The 26,176-nt window shown below is 40.5% G+C and overlaps 1 protein-coding gene across 7 annotated transcripts in view; it reads right to left on the reverse strand.

Annotated features, from left to right (window-relative positions):
- Positions 1-15,811, reverse strand: part of GTDC1 (glycosyltransferase like domain containing 1) — a 202,838-nt gene extending 187,027 nt beyond the window's left edge. For all 7 annotated transcript variants that reach the window (XR_009726990.1, XR_009726991.1, XM_061363695.1 and 4 more), the window contains exon 1: positions 15,701-15,811. The gene's annotated coding sequence lies outside the window, so the exon portion shown is untranslated. The remainder of the gene's footprint in view (positions 1-15,700) is intronic.
- Positions 15,812-26,176: the final 10,365 nt, after the last annotated feature.

Raw genomic sequence — 26,176 nt, forward strand, 5'->3', positions numbered from 1 at the left:
TAAGTTGCTAAGCCACTAGCCATCATATTTGAAAAATCATGGCAGTCAGGTGAAGTTCCCAATGACTGGTAAAAGGGAAATATAACCCCCATTTTCAAGAAGGGGAAAATGGATGATCCAGGGAGCTACACAGCAGTCAGTTTCACCTCTGTGCCTGGCAAAATCTTGGAGCAGATTCTCAGGTGCTGGATGCACCATCCGTGGAGACATTCCAGGTGAGGCTGGAAGTGGTTCTGGGCAATCTGCTTTAGTGGAAGGTGACCCTGCTCATTGCAGGGGCAGTTGAACTAGATGTCCCCTCCAACCCTAACTATTCTATTATTCTATCATTGATTCTCATTCATAAGTGTGTCCAGATCCCAATTAGAATAAATTCATTTAGTTCCCAACTCTCTGAAAAGACACAGCTGTGTTAAATGCTGAGAACACCAAAGACAAACTCTCACCTTGAGAAATGCCTGATTGGTTTTTACTCATCTTTTCCATTTTTGCAGACTAACTGCAGAAATAGCATCCAAACAATTATAGTTTGTGACCTTTTAACATATACAGTAATTTCAGACTAGTTCTTTCATATTCCATCCCATGTTCTTCCAAGTAAGAGCTGCCCAAAAATACTTTGCATGAAAAACTAAATGTTCCCAGTGACAAATCTGATCACATCATACTTTGCACATGAACATTAAAAGATGCAACAGCAAAAACCACTAGTTATTCTTGTAACTTCAAGACTAAATCCTAAATATAGTATGTTTTCAAATTGCCTTTCCTAAAATTCAAGTAATATGTTTATCACTTTAACAAAAAGCTAGCGAAGTACAACTTATAACATGCTGCAGGCCATAAAGTGAATGTTCTTTATTGAACCATGGGTGGATGAAGATGCGAAGTAGTTTTTGAAAATTCTCAACAGTTCTGACACTGTGTGTTTCTTCTTACAAGTTATCCTTATTTGTTACTTACTTCAGACCTTTTACTACCTTCAAAAATATAATTTTCATCAATTCTTTATATCTTCATACCCAAATACAGGCAAGTGCATAGAATAGGGGCAGAGGCCCCACCTGATAAAAGGGGAGCAGGGGCAAGAGAGAAGGTCCACAGCAATTGATTCAGTCAAGCTAGAGGCTGTGGTTTAAAAGTAACATCTGGTAATACTTTTTTTTTTCCTTTAGCACAGCACTCAGGTGATGCTTTGTTATCATTTGTTTATCTTAAGTAACGAACCTGCTATATAAAAAAGTGCCCAAGTTATAGGATATTATTAGAAGCCCTCCCTCCTCTCTTCTCCTTTGGATAGATGCATCGCTACCAGCATTGTCTCCCATACTTCACAGCAGAGAGCTGTATTTTGCTTGTGAATCCCATGGAATTATTCATCTCTCTACTCCAAGTGAAGTCTTCCCCAAAATTAAACTCTTCTTATACCAAACCACAGACTAGATATTGCCAAAATCTGCTAAATCATTTTAAGGTCCAGTGACTTGAACAAGTTACAAGCAGGCATTTTAAACTAATTTCTGGACAGTATTTGGGAGGTTTGGTTTCTTATTAAACAAGTCGTGCACACTTGCCTGTGGAAATTTTTTTAAATTCTGTCAATTTAGACATTGGTCTTACAGCTAGAAACATGAAGTCTCAATTATGAAGAGATTTCAATGCTTAAAAATCTTTTAAATCTGACTTTCTGAAAAGTGTATTACTAGCTTTAGAGTCAGACTTTATATACACAGCATTACAGAACAAAATAACACATGCTGCGATGCAAATACAGGCCTACAATGTGACCATAGGTACATGATTTTATTGCAGAGTAAAATACCAGCCTTCAGCAAGCATCCATGAAATCAGACTATGAAACTACCTAGAACAGCCACCACGACTGCAAACTCCACACTCCTACAAGCAACAAATTTTCTATTCATTCTATTCACCTGAAAGGGCAAGGAGAGTCTACAACTGACTCCAGACCTTCCCAGACAATACCAGGATTCTAAGGCAGGCATGAAAATAAAGTCTGTCACCACATGTAACAAAGCCTTTCAGGTGGGGGAGCAGACAGAGCCCTGACCTTACTGTAAGCTGCCATACTTCAAACTTGCAGGTAAGGTAACATTAGACGTAAGTGACTTCAGCTGTTTTCAAAGGGTTGAGACTTTGAGGGCCAAAGCCAACCTTGCTAGCAACACAGTTCACTAAGACTTTCTTTCCTTCTTTCTACAGATACCACTTGATGTGGAAGAAGCAGCTTCCAACCTAAGCGATAATCTTGCAAGATACTAGGCAATAAAACCAGGATACAAAATGCCTTCCTTGCAACAAAGATGACCTTAAACAACATGTCTAAGCTTGGACATTCAATTAAGTGACCCAGAACTGGAAACACCAAATAAACATCCAAAGCCATTTAACTTGAAATCACAAAAGAATTACTACTGACTTCACTTGGGAGATGTCAACCTTACAGAAAAGTATCCAGTTAAATGACAAAGTGAGCGCAGACTTCACTGGCAGCTCTCAGGAATCTAAACCCTTCCTTGTGCATTAACACCATATACAGTCTAAAACACCATCAATAAAACCTTTATAACAGCTTCATGCTAATTCTTCAAAGTATTCTTTCTGGGTTTTTTTGCATATTATCTGTATATACAAAGACTACACATGCATATATAAAAACTTGTCATTGTCATTTATGAGGTGAGCAGCTCCAGGTAGGACGTTTCAGCCATGGAGAGAGGGGAAAACCCGAGCCCCAGAAGCCTCAGTTCTGAGTGGAGAGAGCCACCAAGGGAACCTCAAGTCCTAGCCGGGCCTTGCCCAGGAGCCGGCAGCTACGCTAAGGCAGGCAGGGACTCACCTGGGGCGGCACCAGGAGGGGCCGCACAGCCCTGAGCAGGTAAAACCCGCCCCAACAAGCGAGCGCTCGCCTAACGGCCAGGGCCCAGCCTGGGAGCTCTGCTCAGGCTGCCCCGGCACCAGATGGAAAAAGGGAAATATAACCCCATTTTCAAGAGGAGGAAAATGGATGACCCAGGGAATTACAGACCGGTCAGTCTCATCTCTGCGCCTGGCAAAATCTTGGAGCAGATTCTCCTGGAAGGCATGCTAAGGCACATGAAAAACAACAAGGTGCTTGGTGACAGCCAGCATGGCTTCACTAAGGGGAAATCCTGCCTGATCAATTTGGTGGCCTTCTATGATGGGGCTACAGAACCAGTAGAGAAGGGTAGAGCAGTTGATGTCATCTGGCTGGACTTGTGCAAAGTATTCGACACTGTCCCGCATAACATCCTTGTCTCTAAATTAGAAAGACATCAATTTGATAGCTGGACCACTCAGTGGATAAAGAACTGGCTGGATGGCCGCACCCAAAGAGTTGTGGTCAATGGCTCTATGTCCACCTGTAGACCAGGAACGAGTGGTATCCCTCAGGGGTCAGTCTTGGGACCCATCTTGTTCAACATCTTTGTCACTGACATGGACAGTGGGATTGACAGCTCTCTCAGCAAGTTTGCTGACAACACCAATCTGTGTGGTTTGGCTGATAACCTGAAGGGAAGGAATGCCATCCAGAGGGACCCTGACACGCTTGTCAGGTGGGCTGATGTTAACCTCATGAAGTTTAACCATGACAAGTACAAGGTCCTACCCCCGGGCCAGTGCAATCCCAAGCACAGATACAGGGTGTGCAGAGAAGAGATTCAGAGCAGCCCTGCAGAGAATGGGGTGTTGTTCAAATGAGAAAATGAACATGAGGCAGCAGTATGCGCTTGCAGCCCAGAAAGCCAACTGCATCAAAAGGAGCGTGACCAGCAGGTCAAAGGAGGTGATCCTGCCCCTCTACTCTGCTCACATGAGACCTCACTTGGAGTACTGTGTGCAGTTCTGGTATCCTCAACATAAAAAGGACATGGAACTGTTGGAGCAAGTCCAGAGGAGGGCCACAAGGATGATGAGGGGAACGGAGCACCTCCCGTATGAAGATAGGCTGAGGAAGTTGGGGCTCTTCAGCCTGCAGAAGACAAGGCTGCGTGGAGACCTCATAGCAGCCTTCCAGTATCTGAAGGGGGCCTATAGGGATGCTGGGGAGGGACTCTTCATTAGGGACTGTAGTGATAGGACAAGAGGTAATGGGTTAAAACTTAAACAGGGGAAGTTTAGATTGGATATAAGGAGGAAGTTCTTTACTGTAAGGGTAGTGAGGCACTGGAATGGGTTACCCAGGGAAGTTGTGAATGCTCCATCCCTGGCAGTGTTCAAGGCCAGGTTGGACAGAGCCTTGGGTGACATGGTTTAGTGTGTGGTGTCCCTGCCCATGGCAGAGGGATTGGAACTGGATGATCTTAAGGTCCTTTCCAACACTAACCATTCTATGATTCTTTGAAAACTTGGCAAAATAAAGCTAGGACGGTGTGAGCTGCAACACAGGGGTGGGGGCTTAACTATGAGGAAGAAATAATTATTTCTGTAATTTGCTTTCCCACTATTTAGAATGGTTTCTGTACACCTTCTTTGTAAAATAAGCTAAGAAATCCATTAACTCATCACAACATTTTTTAAGCAGTTATCACTACATGCTGCCTTCATCCTATAACCACTAAACTTCTCCTCTCAAAGCAAGAAATAAGAAAGGGCTTAGTTACCATTCACATGCAGAACTATGTAAGTTTTCACACCAGGTTACCAAAAAGTAAGAAAAATATTTCTCAAAGCAAAATAACTCATTGTATTTGAGAGATGCTTGCTCTCAGTACTGAGTAACACTTGTTATATACCTGAAGGGGTTTATTAAGCCAAATTTACTACGCAACTCCAAGCTCTAACTGCACTGATCAAATCAGTTTCACACGTTAAAAAAAAATAGAAAGCAAGAGATAAAGGTAGAGTCTTAATACATCAGCAGCTTTTTCTGATTTCATATAGCACATTAAAAGAATAAACAGTGAAAATCCTAACCATACATAAAGGCAATTCTTACATCCAAACAATTTGATAATGTAACATTGTGTATCAAGCCAGGTTTTCCATAAATTATGATCTAAACAGAATACTAGTCAATTCACCAGAAGATATCAAAGATATCCCTTTATTACAAATGATTCAAGTATCCTCCCCAAGGCTATGGCTATCAGAAAGCATTTGGTTAGCTCCCAAGCCAATATTTTTCTTATCTGTTTTATTATGAAACTATAACACATTTTTTAATAAATTTTAGCTTTGCTATCCAGAGCAATAAATAATTTCCCAGAAACCTTTGAAAAATCTGACATGCAAAATGGTTCTTTAAGTCAAGTTACATATTATTAAGCTGGAAAAAAATGTGTATCAGCTCATTTGGTCATTGGAAGGAACGGAAAAGTATTGGGAGCTTCGGGACAGATGGACAAACATCAGGTCATATAAAACACTACCAAGGCTGTATTTGAAGAAAAATGTGAAAGTTTGTGAAAGCACCCTGGCTGAAAATACTTTGTGTTGCTAAAAAACATCATCCGTGATGTTGGATGAATTAACTGTCCCAGTTAGTAGAGGCAAATCCAGGCATCCCTCATTTCTGAGTAGAATGTTTTCTTGTACTGGTAATTTATTTCAATGGCTACATACAAATAAAAAAGCCCTAACTTAAATGAAACTAAGAAATTTCAAGCTTGCATAATTAATGCTAGAAAACAGAACTGAGTTCACTTCTTGCACAGAATTTACTAACTACATTTTCAAAGTTTACACTTTTTAATGTAATACTAATGCATCTAAATGATTAAGAAATTATTTTAGGATAGTCTGCAATGAAATATACTGTTCAACTTCCAAAATTACTTTGTGATTCCAGTGAAGTATAAAACTCACCAAATATTTCTAAGTACTGAACAACATAAATATTCCGGTAATCAAATTTTAATTATCACTGAGAGTAAAGCATATTCATTTGTCATGCATTGTTATGATGATACCAACATAAAAACTAAACATGAAGGAAAAAATACAAACCACCTGCTTTTCTCATTTAGAGGTTGTCTTCATGTTTCAGCCAGTTCCTCTTTTAATATATTACTTACAGGCTGTTTCTTTTGCAGAACATATTCCTGAACTTACAGCAATAAATCCCTCAATTTCTGTTTTGTGTTGCACCCCCCCAGAGCATACCTTCTTTGCCCACTGGGCACTGTATTAAGTGAAGTCCTTTCAAGAGGGTTATAGCTGGAGTAAAGGAAGGCCATCAGCTTGCATCTTCCCACAAGGCTGCACAGCAGACCAGAGGAGTTCACCTGAAAGGTAAAAGAAAAGCAAGCACATCTCACCAGGCACAGCTTCCAAGAGCAGGATGCAACAGCAGAAGCTAAGCACAGCAAGCAGGGAACCCAAACATATGCTGAAGAGTCTCAAGATCAGAAAGTAGACACACAACTGCTGCCCAAAGATGATGAAAAAGGGCAGGGTTTTCTTAATAACCCAGGAATGAATATGCAGAATTTTATGCTACTCGGAAACCAACGTAGCTGCTGCACTGAGAACGGGCAAAGCCCCATTTTGCAATAACATCCTTAGCAAGGGGGAGAATCAATAAAGAAAACAAATTTTGTCTGATGCAGGCTTTGGGATTTTTCTTCCTATTATTCCTCATTGTGTTCTAATGAAGATTCCAACTTAGAAGTTCCATGTTTTAGCACTGTAGAGTCCAATTTAAGGAAAAAAAGTGAAAAGCCCTCTATGAACTCTTCTTTGGATTCTATCACAGCTCGCAAGTCAGAAATTACCATGCACAGTTACACCTTGAGGCCACATACTCAGCTAGTCAATACACAGAGGCAACCACCCAAATAACGTCACCACAGAGAAGAGTTACCACGGGAGAGTATGAGAAGAAGTATTTAATAATACCAATTTGGCTGCACTACAGGAGATGCGATTCCTGTGGGCCTAATAAGGAAGATCCTCACAATCTAAGCAGAAGCATTTTAAAACCTCAAAGGACATGTCTTATCTGCACCACTTGTGCTTCTGGAATCCCAGAAATCCTGAAGACAGAAGGCAGATCAGACTGAAGCTTTCCTAGGCACAGATGTTGCAATCACATCTGCCTTAACTGTAAGCTATTTTCTGACTCTCTAGCAGCTTCTCTTGGTCACTTCATTTTTGGAAATGCCAGTGCAGAAGATAAAGTGTTTCTGATTATGTCAGGTATACTAAAACACTAACATAAAAGAAAAACAATTCAGACTACATTCCAAGCAAACAGCATGAAAGAAAAACATCTGAAGTAGAGATACCCTCTTTCTTCCCTTTCTCCTATTGTCTACGCAATTCACAAAATAACACTTCAAATACTGGTATCTGTTTGATCAAAGATTTATTTTTCTTAAAGCATTATCTAGCAGCCATAAAAAATGACCATTTGCACATGGATGCATCTCAATTTAGTCAGAAATGGAAGTGTGAACATATTCCAAATAATTACAGGTGATTTTTACACAGCACTCCCAGGAACCAAACCAACATCAACCCGGGTGTGCAGAACCATGCAAACGTTCTCCAAATTTGTTTTATTTTATCTCACTGAAGATTTGCTCTCTAACCACCTGTAGTTACAAGATCTCTGACTTCATTTGTTCAGTTCCAGGCTCCCCAGTACAGGACAGACACGAACATAAGCAACCAAAACCAGAAAACAACCTAAAAGGTAATGAAGGGGTCAAAGCACAACCACGCCATTCTGTGACTTCATCTCCAAAGGTCAGGTCTGCAGCAAGGTACTGGTTGCAGGACTCCAACTATAAGAAGCTTCTTCCTCTTGGCCCACAGATAATAATGCAGACTGCATTTTCAGTGTAGGATTAATGTTTTCATTTATTACTTGGATGATGAACAATGTGACTGCAAAATTTTGTAGTTACCTGGGAAGGGCTGCAAGCATTATGGGAAGCAGAGTTATAATTTAAAAAAGTAGGATGAAGGGATTAACAGCAAAACTGAAATTAGGCTATTAATACTGAACTGACTGCAAAAAGTGAAAGACTTATTAACAGAAGCAGCATACGCAAAAAATGGTTATATATACTCTATTCATCACTGATACTGACTAAGAATGTGTATTATGTTCAGGCCTGGATACATAGATGTAGGAAACAGAGAAAAGCTCAGAAGAAAGCCTAAGCAATCAGGGAAAGTTAAAGGAAAATGGCCTTGCTAAGTAGCGAAAGAAAACAACCAACCAAATAAAAAAATAGTGAAGAAAGAGGGCACAGGCTTTAAAACAGGTTAACAGCAGTTACAAAAATTACTATCATGTCCCACTACTGCCAAGGGGTAGGAAAATAAAATAAAGCAGTATTAAAGGAAACATGCTACCTCTTGGGATACTTAAATAAATTAGGTTATGGAAGAGTTACAGAAATCATCACTGATTGTTTTTAAGACCTGGAAGATGAACATGTGAGAAATCATCTGTACACATCTATATGGCTTTACAATGAACACTGTATGCTCACGCACATAACAGGGTCTTATTGTAGAGCAAATGACCTCAGAGATCTGCCTTTTCTTTTCTAAACCTAAAGGCTGTACCAGTTTAGGCTCCTGCCAGGCAAATCAGCAGGTGACCTGACTGCTCCTTAGAGCTCCACACAGGCTTTGATATCTCTTTTTTCTTAATAGCCAAGGCAGTCTGTGATTGACAATTTTCTATCACATCAAGCATGCTACCTTAAATATGAAGTACTCTGAATGATCCACCGGGGAAATAAAGTCAAAGTATAGAGAAAGCACAGCAACCAATCCCAGGAATCCACTCCTGAGAAGGAAATCAAAACTGCCAAATTGGGCAAGGATGCACATCCCATTAGTACCTAGAAATACAGTTAGTTATTTTCGTTTCTAGCACCTGCAATAAATAAGCCTTAATAAAAAGAAGTATTTAATAAAGTACTTAGAGAAATGAGGAGGGAAGGTTTGACGTTTCTAAGCTTATTTTCACAGCAGTATGAAAGGAAATGAGGTAGAGTCAGAGCTAATTCTCCTTACATAATTTCACATGGAATGATTAGTTCTGCCCCAACAGTAACAGCTTTCCAGAGGGTCCTACTTGTCGCTAAGATTGCATACAGATGCTGTAAGTGTAGCTTCCCTATTCTCCACTGACAACCAACTTAAAAGGCCAATGTAATATCAATTTTACTACAGAATGAAATTCACAGCATGGATAGTAAAATAATGTCAGAGCTACCATGAAATTTCAGTTGCATGTTGGTGGTTGTGACTTTTAAAAGCTTAATCACGAAACATTCATAAAGAGGAGCATGCAAAGTAGTTTTCTGCTTTAGCAATGCCCTGTGGTCCTTAAGGACCCTGGTCTGACGAGAAGTATGGAGGAGCATTCATGTCACATGCCTTGCTGATTTCAGGCCCAAGAATTAGGCCCAACTTTTTATGCCTTGCCAGAAATAATTACTATACAGGCCAGCACCATCTCTACAGTCACTTTCATAAATCTGTCTTTACATTTAAATCACAAGAAAAAAGAAAACTGACTAAATGATAACAAAAGCATATTTTTTGTTAAAGTTTTCTTAAAGCAAGATTGGGACAAGAAATTATTCTGTCAAGTCAACAAGATGTTACTGTTTATCTGAAGAACTTCAGTTTATCTCAAACCACACACAAAGTTATACTCAGAAATCTACTGCATTAAACTGTAATTCAGCAGACAGACAAGGTAAGTGGCAAAATTTTCACCTGGGAAATCACAAACCACAGAATTCCACAGAAAACTGCTGGATTACTTATTCTGCAAAGTCATTTTACAACATATTCTTTGTGTAAACCTTGAAAAGAAACAGAATAACTAAGATGCAATATGTTCAACTACTTGTTGAATATTTGTTTGCTGGAAAATTTGTATGTAAAGTAAGTATCAAAGCAGAAAGACATGTAGGAAATACAACACTGAGGATCAGATGAAATGAGGATCTGTAGTTCAATCAAGATTTATTTTTAAATTATGAAATGATGGTGCTTCTGAGAAAGGCCTTGTTTAATTACATGCACCAAGCAAGATACTTACAAAAACAACCTTATTTTCACAATGTAATATTGACTTTATTCCTGTTTTATTTACAAAGGTGTCACTTGGTAAATAAACCACTATGAAAACAGAATCAAGATCTCCATTGTCAAGTGCTCCATAATAACATCCTTTATGCTCAACTCTTGAGGCTTCCCCACCTCCTTCAAACCAATGTGACTGGAAAGAACAGGAAAAAGCTGATATTTTTCCAAGAGCTGGTCCCAGAAACAGAGCTACTCCACTGTTTTTTCTTCAAAATGTTCTGCCACTGCAGTCCCATACCATCACTGCTTTACCTAATCACTCCATTCTCAGTTTTCAGCATTCCCAAACATGTATTCTTGCATGTACACACAATGCTTTGTGACATTCAGGATGTTCTTCTACACAATGGCTTTACCGCAGTTCTGCTTCTATTACATACATTTTATTAGTCTCTAGGAGGATAAAAAAAATATATAAATCTCAGTTCTCTGAAGGAGAAGCTTTTCTTTGCCTTTTCAGGTTGAGAAAAAATACCAAATGCCAACAGTGAGGTCTTCGTCCTCCATTCCAACGCAGCTGGCCACTAAATTCTGCTATGGTGAGTAATGCTCATCATGGAACATCAATTCAGTAAATCTTCCATCCCATTGAAGGAATAAAAGACTGCATCATATTAAATCTGAATCCAACTACTCAGACATGAAGTTAAGTGGCATAGATTCCCCCCCCCCCCCCCCCAACTACAGCTTCTAATAAAGCCTATGAAAGAAATCTTGCACTCTGGAGAGTATTTTATTCATGAAGGGCACTACCATCTCAAATTTTCTGTTGCCAGAGGCATGGCCAAAGTAACCTTTCTAAGGACCACTGTTGTGCCTCTAAGAAGAAAACATTCCCACAGTATCTATGGCAATATCAAACTTGCACATTGAGTTCATTAACATAGACAACCTTTTGCACAAACATGTCACCGAACTGCACAAAAAAAATCTTGGAACAAAACTCAAAAACAGCATGTGAAGGTACACTGGTTGCACTGTTGGACAGACAAAATAAATAAAGATGTTTCCAGATGCAAAACTGATTAAATTTCTCTTTCCTTTTTGTCAATTTAACTTTTTTCTTCCAACAATTTTTAACAACTGTTCAGCAAAACTACAATTCAGCAAAATTAAGGTATGAAGATATCAAACCCAGTTCCATATTAACTGCCAATGAGAAAACTCCTGCTAATCACATTTATTAAATTTTGCACATGTTTGACTGTATGTAAACCTATACACAAACAAATATCTAAATCAAAGTTGCACTAACTTGCTTCAGGATTCATCTGTCTCAACTGTTTGTGTTCTTTCTTTTCTTAACACTAGCAACTAATTATTCAGGGAAAAAAAAGAAAACCAAACCAGACTTAGTGCCTGGCCTTGCCTGTTCTCCTCCAAGTTCTGCATTTCATCAATAATTTTACATAATTCATTGTTCATTTTAGACATTCCTCCCACTCTCATTTGGACATCAAAGAGCTACTCATACCCAAAATACCAGCAATCTGAAATACTGGCTTCCCTACTTATTGTCATTTATAACTTGAAAAGATCTTTGATTTCTTGCCTACAGGAAATACTGTGGATCAAAAATAAAACATATATGCGTGCTCCCATATATACATGGGGTCCAGAATTTCGGATAATAGACTATTTGGAGACATGTTTTTCAGATTTAGATTTCATACTCTCTGCCTGGTGCTTCACACATTTATTTTTACTTTCACATCTGATGTGCAGCAATATGGCTAGCTAAGGTGTATGCTTAAGACATACTTTGATATATATCTATTCAGAAGTGAAATTCACACTGGGATGTTTGTCCTTGCAGCACTAAGGCACCGCTTCACCACTGCTAACTGCACCACTTACTGATGGCTGCGGGCAGAGGAAAGCAGGCTCACTGGAGCTCCTTGTTAACAACTCTGCCACCACAGATCAAGATGATTTTCTTCCTTTATAAACTTGGTGGAGATAGCTTCTCACATAAAAATGGAAAGGAAAAAACCACAAAACCAACAAACAACATGGTAGCCAAGGTATTTCCAAAATGGTTGCTATTTGGGTTCCTAACAGCCTTGTGTATATATTGCAGTATGTTCTCATACAACTAGTCCCAAGCAATGAGGTACTCACCCCATTCAGCTGCTCAGCAAATAATTTGCTTTGGTTTTGTTACTACTCCCACTACACAACGGCTTATGTCTCAAGCAGCAGTACACAGAAGCCCTCAAATAGAGCAGTCCCATTATTTATACCAACATAATTAAAATTTGAAACTTAAAATATATTCTTAGTGTATTTCCTTACAACAGAATACAATTCTGGTTACACAGGAACATATATGCTATATATGTTTCCTCTGAGCCTATGCTTTAGGACCCAATTTAGACAGAAACAGCAGCTCTTTAACTCAAATTATTTAACCAGGTAAGATCTTAAGTCTTCGGCCAAGACTTCCCCTTTGCAACCAAAACAGATAATACAAGAGAACATTTCACGTGAAGGATTTACTCATCGACAGCTGCAGGAGAAATGCGTTCCCTCAATGGCTCTCCCAGTCTGAACAATATAGGATTGTACCGTGTAAACATATTTTTGTGAAGCCATAAATGCAGTATAAATATGTAAGTGTATGTACATATCTATATATATATATAACATTTCTTTAAGTTGGATTCCAGCTGGTCACACAAAGAGTAACGAATTTAATTACAGCAAATGCTTCTAAAACTACTGGCCTTCTCCACATCAGGATACGGTGATCACAGCTTACGGCTGCCATTCAGGTTTTGTCCAAGAAGTTTACTCCAAGAACTCCAAGCAAAATAAAGTACACCAGTAAAGTGCTGTTTTGCTGATAAAAACGTCTCTCCAGAAATTTCCACCAGTGCAGGATATTGGTCAGAGACTGTAAACTTCCACTCCTCTGATCAAAACAGAAAATAACGCAAGTCAATGCTGTGGACTGGGTCAGAGGCCTAAAATGCTCAATGCATGTAGCCCCTTTTTGAGCTACATGCAGTGTCAAATGCCGCAATCATAGGATGTAGAAAACATTACTTAAAAAGCTAAACCAGGAACCTTTTGTTTTCATATTCTCAAATTTTATTGAGCAAAAATCTTTGAGGATAGTTTATTACTTTTACTGGCCACTCTAAAACAGGCCTCCAGCCAAAGAGGTCTTTAAAATATGTCTATATTTTAGTTTTAAAACAACATTAAGGAAGTTGTATAACTTTTACATTAGGGCCTAAGTGACTTAGCAGCAAAAGTGACATGTTTCAGCTGTAACACAGGCACTTCACAAGCTATGAGCATGACTTTTGCAACAGTACCAGTCACATATGGCACCAAACCTTACACAGGAGAGAGACCAACAAGGATTAAGAGGTGTGTTAACTCATGGCAAATCCTGAAAGACTGAAATTCAGGACATGTTTGCTGGTATCATATCAGTGCCTCATGCCAAACATCTTTCCTCATTCAGGCTAAACAAGACCAGTCCGTTATGTGCTGCTCTTGGCTTCACAGTTCTACTGAACTACTCTCAGCACGGTAACTGACAGTAGCTGTAACAATACTACTGCACGAGAATTCAAACTGTCTTTTATCAGTGGACAGAGGAACTTTCCGATGCATTTGTAAAGTATCAATGCCTTCAGCTGGACAGTGGGTTTGTTTCTCAGGTTCTACCATCACTGTTGATTGGCCAGCCACTTACTATATTGGGAAATCGCTCACAAAGTTTGTAAATAGCAAGGTATTGCAATATTGAGAATAATGCTCACCTCTTTATATGTGGTAGGCATATAGATTAAAAAAAAAATAAATAAATCCGCACTATTTTAAAAAATCCTGCCCTTAACTGATTTATGAAATCTCGATTCAGAGCATTTGAATTTATGTCAGAAAGTATGCTTCCAATGAATTTTACTATGACTGGACTTCTAATAAAGAAAAAAAAAAAAATAAAGAATACACTCTACATTAGGTCTTGAAAACTCCAATTAAAATGCAATATTGTACTTTGTACGGAGGTTCTTTACATTAAAACTCTGTCATGGTTAAGATTTAAGGTTAACCAGGTTAATAGAGTCCAATTTGTAACTATTTAGTTACACCAAACCATTGTTATAAGACACACTGAAATTACTACTCATCTTTACCTATTGGTCTAAACTCTGATCCAAGGTAATGCACACCCACTTCTTGTCAACCAGAAAATCCTACCATAAAGTAAGCGTCAAACTCTTTCCCCCGCTTCTTAAAAAAAGTGCATGCATTTGCACCTCCAATGGTTTCTTTCCTCCAGTCTGCTACTCCAGTCATCACAGCCATGTGTTAAAAGATTTGTGCCGACATGCCAAGTCTCATTCACCCAAGACACACTTTCCTAAAGTTAGGATTCGTTTGCAAAGTATATTTAAGCACCTCCTCTGTTATGAAGTGTTATGTCACAGGATATTTTTAGGTTAAAATAATAACAAAATCCCCAAATCTATGTATTTTGCAAAAAAGAAGGGGTTTTATGTTTTTGTTTTCCATGTTCTGTAAAGCATGACACTATGCCACCACAAAGGTCACAATTTTCTTGACAGTTCTATCAGCATAACTATTTATACATATTAACGCTTCAATTGTGCTACAGTGGCACTTCGAATGCAACTCGGTTCAAATTTTGCAATTCACTTTGTACCTGCTTCGGAAAAGCAGTGCCTGCCTCGCACAGTTTGTATTTAAAAATAGCAAGAGTGTATTTAGAGAATCACAAACACTCATTTTAAACACTCAGGTACCCGGGAGGCTGCGGCGGGGCCATGCCCGACTGAGGCCTGGCCGGCAGGGCACGTCCCAACGGCGACTCCTCCGTAGTCACCTGGCAGGCGCCGAGCCCAGGGGAGCCAGGCCCTGCCAGGCCACACTCCCTTCCCCGGCTGCGCCTAGCCCTGCTGCCCCGCGTCTTTCTAGAGGCTACCCAGGAACACGCTAGGGGAAGAGGCCGGAAGGTGCTGACAGGCCTTGCCCGCCCCTCCCGGCAGCGGCCCCGGCCCCAAGGGGCCGGAGCGTGGTTGCCATGTTAGGACCACCAGGGAGGCGGCACCAATGCCGGCAGCGGCCGCTACCTCACCGCGGTTGCTGCCAAAGGAATGACCCCTTTCCGCGGGGCGCCTCGCAGGCCCGCGCGGCTCCCCGCCTCCGGAGACCGCCGCCAAGGCGGCGAGGCTCCCCCTTACCCCCTGCCGGCCGCCGGCGGCAGGGCCGCGGGGCCATTTTAGGGAGGGCTGGGGTGACGGCTGTCCCCGACAGCGCCTCCCGCGCCGCAGGTGCCGGGGAGCGACGTCAGGCAGAGCGCCCATGCCCGCGTCCGGCGGCGGCGAGCCGACTCCCCGCGCCTTCCCCCCCGCGCCTAGCGGAGCGGGGCTCGGAGGGCTGAGCCCCCCCCTCCGCTCCTCCCGTGGACCGCTCGGCCGCCTCTGGCCCTCTCCCCTTCCTCCTCGCCCGGCCCCGGGCCGAACGCCCGCCCCGCCGTTCCGCGCTGACCCCTTCCCTCCCTCTTGCCTGGCGCGGGCGGCCCTGCTCCTTACCCCACCCAGAGGGAGCTCACCTCCTCCTCGCTCCCGCCTGGAGACCGTCGGCACCGACGCGCCGGCGTCCCGGCCCCTCCCTCTCCTCGGCGCTCCGCAGAGCCAGCCTTCCCCCGCCGCCAGCCGGGCCCCCTCCTTCCGCCGCCCCGGGCCGGGCCCCGCTGCTTGCCGCTCACCTCCGAATCGGGCGCCGCCCGCGGGGAGAGGTGCCCGAGGACCTCGCTCCCCGGCGCTAGCTCCCCGGCGCTGACCGAGCGCGGATGGACCTCCCCGCCGGCCGGAGCTCAGCTGCTGGGCCGGAGAATGAAAAGGAAAACTAAGTGGAGCAGAGCGCTGGAAAGGAAAACAAGCTATTTGTAGTGATGCTGTGACACCTGTATGACAAGCATTGAGGCTGTTCAAAAGAGTGTTGGGAGAAGGAATGGGTAGAAGGAACAAAACTATGTACCAGGTGGACTAAGGGGAAAAAAAAAAAAACAAACCACTAAAGATGCTTTTCTGAAAGAGGCAGCTGAAAGGAGGGAAAATCAGAGCTGTTACAGTTCTATATGAGTAAGAGGTGTGTGAGCTTTTTTCCCCTGATAAATCAAGCCTTTTCAGGTGGCGGAACTCCAGGGAAAGGCCAGACAGGTGTGACTGTTACAGCTTAGTTTGTGAACCCTCTGCTGCTGCCTCAGTGAATAAAGAACCTCTCTAGAGAAAGTTTGCAGAGGAGCAATGCTGTTAAGGTGACTCAATTAAGCATGGTGTTATCTTTGGTATGTAGATGTAAACTGTTCTCTTTTTCATAGGAAGTCATAATGAGTAATTTCTAATGGAGTGATGAAGCAAAATTTCCAAAGAGTACAGCTGTTAGAAGCATCAAGACCAGTAACTTGAGGAATTATGGTTTTTTTTCCTACTCTGGCTAATCAGTGATTATGAAGAGTGACAAGAAGGTTGATTTGCATGAGAAATACCCTTAGGATAATGCAGCAGTTTGTTTCACAATTTTCTAAGTTCAAAATGCCCAGTAAAGTTGTTTTCCAAAAGCTTTCCACTCTCCTGCACTTCTAAATTGCAGACACTATGAAGCTATGGAAATGCCCGAATGTCACAAGGCAGGCAGTTCTTCCTGGTTTTTACCTAGGCAGAAGTGGTAAGACCTGAAAATCTTTAAATATTTATTACTCACGTTATAAAAAATTGTATAAATCTGTTTGTCTTCCCGACATCAGGCAGGGTGAGAGATGAGGAGACCTTCAGTCCAGCTGAATAATTTGCCCCCGGCATGTGCTAGAACACAGACAAAACAGGATGTTTTATCCCCAATTTATGGATAGAAAAATTGAGGGGAGGAAGTGAAGGCATTCATTTTTCAATTGTAGAAGTGCTCATTTGTAAGCAGGCAGTTTAGTCTTGAACTTTTTTTCCCCCTTTTTTTTGAGGAAAAGGACCATGTATATACAGTTCCCATTGAAATTACACTTAAGGCACCCAAGCAGAAAGACTTTGGCCATACTCTTTTGGGGTCCTGCAGCCCTAATCCCATGTTCTAATTGGCCAGTAATCTGTGGACAGATATTGTAACAGTTCCTTTAGAATATTTTTCTACTTCTCACTCATTTGCATACTAATGGCATAAAAATAGGCACTTCCTGCAAGTAATTAGTTGGAGCCCAGAATTTAAAGAAAGAAAAAGACCACAGCATTATGGCAGACTGATGGTACTGAGGAAGCTGCAAAAAAAAGAGTCACTTCTCCGGAGTTCAGAGAGTACCATTAGAGTTCAAGGCTGGCAACTCTGTTACCTCTGTGTGACAGGGTTTAACTGTTTGCTTGGCCTAATAACTTTGCCCCTAATGAGACCCTCTAACATTTTTCATGGCATATCAGTCTATATGTACTGCATGCTGTCTTGCTGCTGTAAAGGTTTTTCTTATTTTGCCTTTTTTCCCAGACAGAATAATGCTAGTGGTAAAGTCTGCACCATGACTGTAGTCTCTTGTGGAACACTGTGACTCAGATCAGCACAGGCTGCTCAAGGGTGCTTCATCTAATGTGGCACTGTGGAGCTCTTAACCACATCCAGACCAGTCATGTGAAGCTGTAGGTTAAAACAGCATGTTAAGAGCTGGAAAGCCTTTGGGGTGTCTATGTGGTTATTTGATTTCTCTGTGTAGGTCATAGATTTGAGTGAAAACCAAGTTGGTATAGCTCTAATTTTACCTTTTCTAATGGCAACATAGGTAGCTTTTGTTTAACATATCAGGCTTTTCAGTCAAACATGTAAGAGTTTTCTGCATTGAAGACATTTCTCCATGGTTACCCTACTGGTGATATCTATGGAAAGGTGAAAAACAGAAGTGTAGAATTACCCATCCAACCCTGAAGTACAGCAGTAACTGCAATGAGGCAGCAAAAGAGTATTTTGGTACTTTCATTCTCCTAACTTCTTTGGAGATATTACAGATCACATTCTCCATGGCTATTGAACTGATACCTTCGGTGCAGAATTAAATGCAGAAACTCCTCCTGTGGTGTTACTTACAAGAAATTTCAGCAATTGCTGTTTGCCATATACAATCAAACAATATTGAACTCCAGCGATGCAGTATAAAAGCTCATGAGATGAAACTACAGTTAATAATACACTTTCAACCTATTTACATATTTCAATAGCAAAGTAATTATTTTCTCTGATACATTGACTGTAACTGTTAGTTTCTTTAGAGCTGCTGCTCTCAAAGAACCATGTGATGGACCCAATAAATTAGTTCTGTACTCTTTAATTGAGACTTGCAATGAAGCAGTAAGTGTTTGGTCCCCTTAATGGGATCCAGAATGATACAATCATAGAATAGTTTGAGTTGGACACCTTCCACTAGACCAAGTTGCTCAAAGCCCTGGCTTTGAGCACTTCCAGGAATGGAGCAGCCACAACTTCTCTGGACAGCCTGTGCCAGAGCCTTACCACCCTCACAGAACTTCTTCCTAATATCTAATCAAAATCTTCCCTCTTTCAGTTTAAAACCATTCCCTATCCCTTGTCCTATCTCTATATGCCCTTGTATAAAGCCCCTCTCTAGCTTTCATGTGGGCGCATTTAGGCACTGGAAGCTGCTTTTAGGTCTCCCTGTAGCCTTCTCTTCCCCAGGCTGAACAAAGCCCAGCTCCCTCATCCTGTTTCCATGGAACAGGTGCTCCAGCCCTCAGAGCATCTTTGTGGCTTTCTCTGGACTTACTCCACCGGGTCAATATCCTTCTTATGCAGGGATGAATAAAAGTAAGATATTTATTTAGAGCTAGGGGTGACTCTTTAATTGACCTGTGAGGCTGCGGTTGTGATGAAAGACTGCAGCATGGAGAGGAAGCTTCTCTATGCCTTTGACAATCACCATGTAAATTCCTTTTCCAAGGATGTCTTTTTGTAGCTGCTCCTTCTCTGAATGAGCAAGGGTATATGTTGCTTGGCAGCCTAACAAGTGAAGCACTTGCCAAGGAAATGGGATATTTTTGTTGAAAATCTTTTGCCACTTGGTAAGCATCAAAAATAGTGTCTCCCCTGTCTCGTGATGGGCTCTTCTGCTCCAGGTCAAGAGATGGAGAAAGGAATGAAACTTCAGGGGTGGCTGATGCTGAGCTAGTGAAAATAAGCCTGAGTCTACACCACAGTGGTCTGGGCACTCAATGGGAGCATCCTGTTTGTTCAATCTCCACTAGAAATGAATTTTCAATGTTTCTTACACCTTTTTATTTCCCTTTCCCTCTCTCCATCCCACTTTCTTGTTAATCTTAGTGTCAAGCACATATGAACCTCTCTATTACATTGTGCTGAACTTAGAATTGAAATCATGTCACATTTTTATTAATCTTTGAAAGCAAACCTTATAAAGCTTGTATCCAGCAGAGCTACATTACTGAAAATATTTTCCTGAAAACTTTAAGACTCCAGTTTATTAAGCACAGATCCTTAAGATGATTGGGTGTATTTCATTAGTAGATTTATAAAGAGTGCAGACTGGGTAAACAACAGTGACAGCTTGGGGAAGTGTATGCACCTGTTTATTAAAAAGACGTTAACAAGGGCAAATCTAAAATAAGAACATGTACCGCAACCCAATTTTCAGCAAATTTTTATGCATGCCTACACTTAAGGTTACCAATGTTATTGGCAATTTCCCTCTCTCTTTTCTCTCTCAGAAGCACACGGCAACTGATGAGCATGGAGCATCTGTGGCAAAGGAAAAAACACACCATCTTCAAATTTTGAGGAGCAAACATGACCCTTTCTGTTTCTGCTGTTTCCCACCCACATTCAGCTAGTGTGAGAGAAGGAATATGAAAAAACAAAAGCAAAAAACAAGGCAGAAGTATTTTCTTTGAATGGAAGGACCAAAGAATGTATTGTTTTCTCAGTCGCAAGCAAGCGCTTTTGTTGCTGTTTCTGCTCTACATCATAAGTAACAGCAAGTTTTCTATATTTTACTAGTAAAACTTACAAGAGGTCATATTTTTAAAAGCCCTTCTGCAAAAGTGACTCTTCTGTTTGGATGTATGCAAATTCTACAGTGCTTATGCAATTTGTAATTTGCAAATAGGTATAAGCATGTGCAAAATTAAGATTAAATGTTTATATATATTCTGCAAGTTTGCAGAATTAATCAACCAAGAATGTACAAAAACTACAAATGCTTTGTTTAAACTTGGCTCTGAAAAGATTTATGAATTAGCCTTGTATAGCAGCTTTCACTCAAGGATGCCAAAAACACTTAATTTTTATTAATAATGAATAAGATTTACATGATAGTATTGTTCCCCCAGAATAGCATTTTAGAAGTATATCCAAATCTTGCAAGAACATTATGCCTGTTGGTACTTATGCCTATTCACATTTACTGTAGTGGTGCATTTTATGAGTATAGACTGCAAGCCTGGAGCCCCTCCAGGATTAGACCTTAGTCCCCAGAGATACGTAAGTGCTAACATCTCCTTTTTACAAATTGAAAACTGGAAAATGCATGGGTAAATGCATGCAAGTTTACACATGAGTTAATAATCATAGAATCATAGAACCATAGAATGGTTTGGGTTGGAAGTGACCTTAAAGATCACCTAGTTCCAATCCCCCTGCCACAGGCAGGGACACCTTCCACTTCCAGGTTGCTCAAAGCCCCATCCAACATGACCTTGAATGCTCCAGATATGAGGTAATAATAATGATGATGGTAATAGTAATAATGATGATGATAATAAATGTCAATAATAACAGCAATGAGAATAATAATAATGGAGTAATAAATTTAAGTTTAGGCTCCAAACTGTTAAGTGTGTTGTAAGGACAGTCACTATCCCTTCCTGAAGTCCTCTTCATGTCAATAGTTAATCCAAGTACTACTGAAGACAAATCAAAGCCCTGGACCTGACTGTGAGTCCTGTGTTTCAGTGAACAGGCAGATAAGGCATAGCGTACATCCCTTAAACATGTTTGATTACTTCTTTTATCATAAACTGAAGCAAAGTGTCTTTGAACAGTTCTCATAACGCAGGAGTTTAAAAAAAAAGAAGTGTTTTACTTCAATATACCTTTTACTAGAACTGGGTACAATAGGATGTGGTTATTTTAGGAACATTAAAAATACCTAGTATCTTCCTCCCATGCTAGGTAGAATAGTAGTACGAAGTATTTTTGCTTTGTAATTTTCTAAAATGAAAAATTCTGATTTAACCAAACCTCTTCAGAAGGAAGCTGGCTGATATTATCTTACTTCCCTCATTTCTTATTGTGGAATTGTTGAGAGAATGCCAGTTGTTGCTACTTGTGTTCACTACTTTCTAGTCTATAATATTGTTTGTTAAAAACAATGAATATTAACCAGAAAACTACTTAAAAACTGACCAGTATGCAGAATTTGAGTGTGTAGGTAATAACACAATGACAATATAAATCTAGGTTTGCATTCTTTACTTAACTGCATACGCACGCATGCGCACACAGAAATTATACCTTCTGAAAAACAACTCTTTATTTGTCTTCATGATATTTATTCAGCAAAATTAGTAAAGAATTTTTATTTCGCAGGTATTAAACTACACAAGCAAATGAATATCTCTGCTTGTCTGTCAGAGGACTCCAGCGAGAGTCATTGACACAAGGTGTTGCCAGAAGTGGGAAAGCTAGAAACTGCAATATGAAGTGCCAAGGCTGACGATCACTAGGATACTTTGGACTCCAAACAGAAGGCCTATTTCATCCCATATGCATAGTATTAAAAGCATAGAAGGTACTGTGCTTGCCTCTGAACTGATGAAGAGATCCTGAGGCCAGTGCTCCCTGCAGTGGCATGTATTGGTGGATCAGTAGAGGTTTCACAGCTGCATGATGCTCAGTTGCTGTGCTAGGTGTGAGCTGATGTACGGCTGATTCCTCTCTGAGGGACTTTTTGATTCTGAGTTTCAGAGGGGACCCTTTCAGTATTCCTAGTGACAGTTTTGGCTACAAAGGGTGGCTGCATTACAGAGTTGTGGTCTCTGATACCAAAAAAATGTAGCCTAAAGAGCTGTAGCAAAAGACTTCATATCGCTTTTACCTTCTACTCAAAAAGGCAAAGGTATAAGTACACAAAAAAAAACCAAACAACCAAACAAAACAAAAAAAACCTCTGTGAGCAAATTAACAAAGCTGTTTGCTATTACGGACAAAAGCTGCAGGGAAAAAAATTAAGAGGAAATGGGTTGTATTACTGTGAGTTGGCACAGAAACGAAATACCAGGCTGCAATTTATGTATAGTAATTGTTCACGAAGCATTCTTTGGGTTTTGATAGTGGCTCATTGTGTTCTTTGTGACCTTTGATGTACAGGATGGGCTGGTAGAAGACAGAGGAAGCCACAGTAAGAATATAAAACTTTATTAACTCTAAGATTTTGTTGGTTTGTTTGGGGTGTTTTTATTGCTCACTTATAAGTAGTATCTCTGGTAAAGACAACCAGAGACATTTACCTTTAGTCCTCACAGATTTTTTCATCTCTTCCAGGCTTTTGCAGTTGAAAAATCGGTTCTGGTTTAGCTGAAAAATAGCTTTGGTCTTAAAAAGGAAATTTGTTAAACAATTGGTTGCTGACGTTGATTACTGAGTTCTGAAAAATAAGATAACTGATTGAAATACTACTGTGCTAGTAGCCCAGGTAATGAGCTGGGTGATAGGCCCTGCATTATTCAGAACAGATGGAAAGGTTATGGAGAAGATATTCATCTGAGTGAATATTTTATGTTTTAAAGAAAATTATGGAAAAAACCTTCCAGTCATCAGAGTTGACACAACAGACTCTTCAGCACCGTTAAGTTCCATTATGTAAATCCACAGTGATGTAAAGCAGACACTGTCAGGTTTGATACGCCCCAAATTTGACCTAATTAGCCATTTGGTTGATACTTTTCTCAAAGCTTGTGCAACTCAGCTTGGTTCAGGATATAGATGCTAATTGAACACATAACCTACAGGTGCTAAAGAATTCTTACAAAAGAAGGTCTATCCTATTAGGAATGCAAGTGAAAGCTTAGGGTCACTGGCTCGGGTAGTGTGGATGGGAATAAAATCCTAATTACACCTCTCTTCACATCACTATTTTGCTTCCAGGAGCAAAATTCAAATCCAGAATAAATCAATGCAATCTAATAGATATTTGCCAACTGAAGCCACTCCGGCTTCAGTCAGTTGAACAGGGAAAGAATGTTTCCTTAAGCCTTTAGAAAGCTGACACTACAAAATTAAAACCCTGCAGTGGTTTGCTCTACCCCTCAGTAACAGACATACTCCTGTGCAAATCACAGTTGAAATTTTCTCTTGTTCATAGACCCACCAGCCAACATCCAGCCTGCTTATTTGTGACTACTGCTGTGTGAAATGCTCCAGGTTTGTCTTTCATGTTTCCCATTTTGGTCCATGTATCCCCAGCCTAAAAGCATCTCCTTTACACTCAAGTCTTCTTCCCAACCATTTGACAAGCAGCAATATAATAATTTTTTGTTGTGATTATACCTTGGCCCAGATGCCTTAATGCCTTAACTCTATCTTTTCTGCTGTTTCCCTGCAATCCCCTAACCAAAATGAAACAAGATAAAAAGATCTGCACAGCCCCTGAGTTTCCTGGCTTTTATCTTTTTATACCAAAGCCTTTGTGTTAATTTTGCATCGCTATTTTTACATGAGGCATAATATCCTGAATTACTGCTATCACGTGCACTTAAGAATCCCACCTCACCATCCTCAAGTCATCTGGCAACCTGATAGAGTTTCCTGCTGCTTCCCTCACATCAGCACTGCAGAGAGCCTTGCTAAAAGTTTTACATCTGAAAAAGCAGATGATTTGGCAACACCTTCCTATAGATTTTTTTTTCTTTTTAAAGAAATGTGCCTGTCTTTGAGTAAACTTTTCTTTCCAACTGTTCTTTTTTGTCAGCTTGCCAGCTCTACTTCCAGTATTGTTCTGCGGAGATTGCTGGAAGGAAAAATGAAAGAGAAGAAAAAGGTAGAGAACTGGGGGAAAGGGAAAAAGGATTGAGAGGGTATTTAAAGCCTGGGGAGCCTAGCATGGGAAGAGAGATAGGCTTAGGAAACAGGGAATAAAATGGTGGAATGAGAGATAAACAAGAACATAAAGGATAAGGGATTACAGAGATAAGGAGTTCAAGAGATGAAATGTGAATAAAGGAAAACAAGAAAAATAAGGATGGAAGGAAAGAAGTGACAGGAGTAAGACGTGTAAACAATTAACTAAGAAAATATTGCTTATTTTAGTGAAAGAAAATTATAGTATCATTATTATTCTCTGGTTTACTAGTTCAGAGGAATTTTTCATACTAAGGGCTGACATTTGGGTAGTACTGCTGAACAATGATAAATATAAGCCTTCCAGTTGTTGAATTAACCCATTCTGAATTTGGTTAATTAATATGTCATTCAGACAACTAAAATTTGGACAAGAAAACAAAGCAATAAAAAAAAATATTAACAGTTGCAGTTCAAAGTGCAGATCTGGAAGAACTCTTCCTAATATTGGCAGTTACATCCATCAGCTCAGTGATAACCACTCCAGCACGGAGGGACCTGCTCACTGACATTCTGCTGCAGATTAATACTAGAGCTGAGAAGTGCTAAAATACTTGAATTCAGTGAAGGGTTCAAGTTTCAGCATTGCCCACTGACCAGCAGAAAATTTGCTCAAAGTTACCATTTGTCTGTGAAAGTATTTCACCGTATTTCCCCACTTCCACCCTCCCCAATCTGGGTGTTTATAAAAAGTTATCAGGACTCAGTTTCTGCCTGATATGCCTTAACTGTTCACGTAGGTCACATAATGTGCTGGAACCTAGATAATACTGCTTGTTTTCCCTGGTTGTCTGAACATATATCATCAAGAAGCTGAAATTTAGTGAAATCCAGAGTCAATTATTTATTTTTTTTTACTTTTATTTCCAGAAAGGGTACCTGTACCTAGAAGTCTAATAGGAGGCATCAAAAAAAACTCAACATTTTTTCATTAGTTTCTATGCTTGACTCTGATTGGAAGTCACCAAACATCTCATTAACAAGTTTAGCTATAATTCTTCACTTTCCAATGCCCTTAAACTTGCATAAAATAGTTCAGGTCTATAGGGAAAATGTTTCTTGAGGTCAGTAACTTAGCATATGAAACCTAAAATCTGCATATTTGAAGGGAAGGAAATTTTGAGGTTCTCTAATTTGCAAGTTTGCTGGATTTTTTTTTTTTCTTTTAATGTATTTTGGCAAGCAGTCAGTATGCCACCACTTTTCAGGTTTTTCTTTCCTTCACGCCCAAGGTCATTGCTGACTTGACTGACTGTGTGGATTCCCCACATTCCTCCCCAACATGCAGTAGAAATGTGAGGCTATGGAGGGTAACCCTGGAAGCACCATATAGCATTCTAGAGGAGGGATGTGCGAGCAAACTTAAGTCTAAATCTCAGGAAGTTGAGAGATTTAAGTTCCTGCATGGAGACCCCTCTTTGTTCTCGTGTTACAACGTTCCTTTCCTTTCTCTTATGCAGAAAGACCTTTTGAAAGCTCATTCACCTTTTGAAGGTGCCCTGAAAAATAGAGCCAGAACAAACAAGGTCGTCTTCTGCTTCACAAAGGGCAGAGCATCAGCAGTCAGTAGTGAAATAGTTCTTTTTCTATCCACCCTGTTTCTTGGTTTTCTGACTGGCTCAGGTGCAGGTTGAGCTGAAGCAAGCTTCTGTCAGAGGACAGGGTGTTCTGTGACTACTGCAGACGCATGCAGCCCCGTAGGCTTCTGAGCAGGACTCAGGCTGTCATGAAGGTTTTTGAAGATACAGTCAAGGTATTATATATATCTTTTCCTCATATTTGATGGGACAAACCCCCAAAAGGATTTCTCCGTCCATAGCATTCACAAAGAAGAGAAAACGAAGCCTTTAACAAGGGCTGGTCCCAATTCTGGTGCTATCCATTCCTGTTAATTCTGTCAAAGGGA

Source organism: Neopsephotus bourkii, unplaced genomic scaffold, assembly GCF_033783945.1.
Source record: "Neopsephotus bourkii isolate Nb327-2 ecotype Australia unplaced genomic scaffold, CSIRO-AGI_Nbou_v1 NB_1181, whole genome shotgun sequence".
NCBI lineage: Eukaryota > Metazoa > Chordata > Aves > Psittaciformes > Psittacidae > Neopsephotus > Neopsephotus bourkii.